The sequence below is a fragment of the Cydia pomonella genome, chromosome 25 (assembly GCF_033807575.1).
Source record: "Cydia pomonella isolate Wapato2018A chromosome 25, ilCydPomo1, whole genome shotgun sequence".
NCBI classification, from domain to species: Eukaryota; Metazoa; Arthropoda; class Insecta; order Lepidoptera; family Tortricidae; genus Cydia; species Cydia pomonella.
The window spans coordinates 10,346,826-10,350,779 of record NC_084727.1 but is presented as its reverse complement, the minus strand read 5'-3'; positions in this window follow the sequence as shown (position 1 = coordinate 10,350,779).

Below are 3,954 nucleotides of genomic sequence, written 5' to 3'. Positions count from 1 at the left end.
CAACGTAATTGGGTACTTGACACATGTTGAATATTATAACAAAACTTAGTTAAATGGATAGAAAATGAGCCATCCATTATAAAAAAGTGGAATTTAAAAAATTATATTGAGATTATAAAAAAATACAAGGCTCCGAAGTCACAAAAAAATTTTTTTTTTGTCTTTCAAAAATAGAAAAGAAAATGGTACCATTCGATTCCTTACATTTTATTGAAAAATAAATTGTACTACAACTATACACATAAATGTAATATTCATTGTCAAAATGGCAATTTCCTTGATCTTCCATACATTTAGGACAGACTTATATGATGTGACGTCACATCACCTTATCATTTTGTTAGAGGCGTTTCAATCGTCGAGTGCGAGCGTCAGACTTTAACTCTCATTTCTGACCTTTGTATTGCTTAAATGCCATGAGTCCTATATAGACATTTGATCCTCAGGAAAATCAAGATCGATTGACATTATTTACAAAAAACAGTCAAGTAGCCAATTTACGTTAGACATATTAGAACAAATTAAATTATTTTTAGAAAAATATTTTAATTTCTTTTTATTTGAAGTAGAAACACTACTATATAAATTATGAACTTATATATATATATCTTATACTAAGAAAATATCAGCCACGTATTTACGTTAGAGTTTGCCTATTGCGCCATCTACTTCAGCCGCTACATCATCATCATCCTCACGTTATCCCGGCTTTTTGTCACGGCTCATTAACCCTAGGATCCGCTCGGCAACTAATCCCGAGAATTGGCGTAGAAACTAGTTTTTACGAAAACGACTAAGGTCCGACCGAGAACGCTTTTTTTGTTACGGCCGAGAACGTGACCGAGAATTAAAAAAATTGCGTCTTAGTATTCCTTTGTCTATGTTTCTACTCTACCTGTATTTTTATTCATTTGTACATTTAATTGTTTTTTTTTTTAATTGGATTAATAATAATAGAATATGCAGTATAAATTGCAAATGTAACATTTTAAAGGGTTTTTTTTTTATATAAAAAAAAAAAAAACAAAAATGCAATATATGGTTTGAAAGTATTATTTTATTAAACTAAACACTCTAGAATCTGTGCGGAAAGAGATGAGTCGTAAAATATAAGGTAACCCAGGGGTTCAGTCGGCGATCAGGGGGCCTACCGCGAAAACCGAAATTCGCAAATAGCGGGGATTTATCTCTTTTACTCTCACTACGACGTAATTAGAGTGACAGAGAAAAATGCCCGCAATTGACGAACTTCGTTTTTCGCGGTTATATACCTTAGGGCCTACCGCGAACCACGTTCGACGTATTACCTCTCTGTCGCACTTGTAAATTCGTACGTAAGTGTGCCAGGGAGGCAACACGTCGAACGTGGTTCGCGGTAAGCCCTCTGTATAATGATTGTGTCATTCACGACGACGCTTGCATGACTCGTATTGTAATTAAAGATTAGATTTGACAATGGGGTTGGCAACTGTCAAAGGTTTGCATAGATGGCGCCATCATAGCTTGCCCCTGTCTCTAGTTCTGTTCTATGAGATTTGGCTTAAAGTACTGGAATCCAGGTCACAAAATTCCAAAAAAAAAACAAGAATTTGACACAATTCTAGGGATTGACAGGGCAAGCTATGATGGCGCCATCTGTTTAATACTTCGACCGGCCAACCCCATTCTGCGCGCCATCGTGGATGACTAACTAGATTTGTATATGACTCTTCTTTCCGCACAGACTGTCCGTTTACGCTTACTTTCCATTATTTTTTATGCCATCACAATTTTTACTTTATGTATTATAGTAATTTTAAGTTATATTTACAATAGGAAGTATACATACACTGATCTGAGTATTATATACAAATTAGAGATAAGCTGGATAAAATGTGATGTTTTAAACTGAAAGGTACCACTGTCCGTTGTCGATAAGGTTGATTTCAAATTGAAGCTTCGTGGAAATGCCTTATTGACAACCGACAATAAGTACCCTTTTCATTGAGAACGTCACAAATGTACATTGTAAAGTTTTGTAATAAAATATTTTTCCGGCGACGTTGCATTTTTTCTACTAGTCTTAGGACCCATCACAAATATCGGAGCGGCCAAGGTGCTCGAAAATATCTGAACTTGAACTTTACCGTCTTGATAATTGAGACTTTATAACATTTAAAACTTTCGCATTTTAAACACATTATAATATTTTAGAACTTATAAAATATAAAGGCAAATGAATTCGCGTCAGACCCGGTTTTAGATTATTTTAATAGAGAATTTGTTCATATATTTGTGAACGACTTCACCGATATATCTGAAGGCGATTGTACATACACGTTGAGCCATCCTATCATTCGCAAATTTACGGGACACTACTCAGAGGGCCTACCGCGAACTACGTTCGACGTGTTGCCTCCCTATCACACTTGCGCACGAAGTTACAAGTGCGACAGAGAGGCAACACGTCGATCGTGGTTCGCGGTAGGCCCTCGGAACATAGTAAGATTAGTAAGTACACTACATTACTATACTATGCGGTGAAAAGAGGTCGAAATAAGACTTACTCCCTCTAAGAATGTTAAAGAAATGAAGCGTAAGGTTTATATACAGAGAGAAGACATTTTAAAATATGATACCAGGCTGACGCAACTAAGAACAAAATAAGTTTTGTATGAAACTTGTTTCGCAAATCTTTGCCAACGAAGAAAAATAATACGTCAGTGCCATTTATTCTGTCAAGTTTACATCAAGTCAACTGTCAGCCTAATTGTTTTATTTGTTATGAAGGCTTCAATGTTTTGTTCGGGTATTTCGAGCAATTTCTTTATTATTTAGTTAAAATATCGAAAATAGTGAACCGTGATCAGAGTAAAGAGCGACTTTGTTACAATGCCACCGAGAAAACGGTTAACTAAGTGTGAAATATGTGGCAAGCGAGCCACTCGAGAAAATCACGAAAAAAGGAATTTTATGGCGAAATTTCCCTTGGATAAAGACCGGTACGTATTGCTTTAGATACTTTTGACCTTATTTTGGTGCAGCAGGCTTTAAACACATCGAAAATTTGATATTTTATATTATTTTTAGTTGTGAACTAGGGATGTACTAAGACTATCGATAATTGTATGTTTATTTGTATATCAGTGTAAGTAATTAAATAAAATATGTGAAATTTCCTGAGAACTTCATGCAATATGACAAAAAATTAATTCGTCGAAGATTTTCAGTGGAAAATTATCTATCATCTATGCATTAATGGTCATTGATATATATTTTTTAATCTAGTAATTATTTAATATATTAATCTGAAATGTAAGTAAAGTAATCTCTCTTTTTGTGATCATTAAAAAATATTATACGACATTATTACACAAATTGACTTAATCCCATAGGAAGCTCAATAAGACATGTGTTGTGGGTACTTAGACAACGATATATACATATAAATACATAGAAAACACACATGACTCAGGAACAAATACGCATCACACAAATAAATGCCCGTACCAGGATTTGAACCTGGGACCATCGGCTTCATAGGCAGGGTTACTGCCCAGTAGGCCAGACCGGTTCTCATGATTAACAGACATATAAATACATAAAAAGTTAGAGCATTGATAAAGGGTTGTTGATAACTGGATGCCGAAAAACATGATTTATAGATGCATATTAGCGCTAAATAATCAGTTGATCATCTCATTCGCAAATACTTGGAATATAAACTGTAGATAAAGTCATATTTGTCCAAGGCTGTATGTTTTCAGATGCAGGCAGTGGGTCAAATTTGTTGGGAACGAAGACCTGACGATACATCTTCCCATAGAAAAGTTACATTTATTGAAACATGTATGTGCAGAACATTTTGAAAATAAAGCTTTAAATAAAAAAAAAACACGACTTAAAAACTGTATTAATATAATTCGGGTCCACATTAAGCCCGACCAGATATTAGTCCACTCGAAGAACTATCCA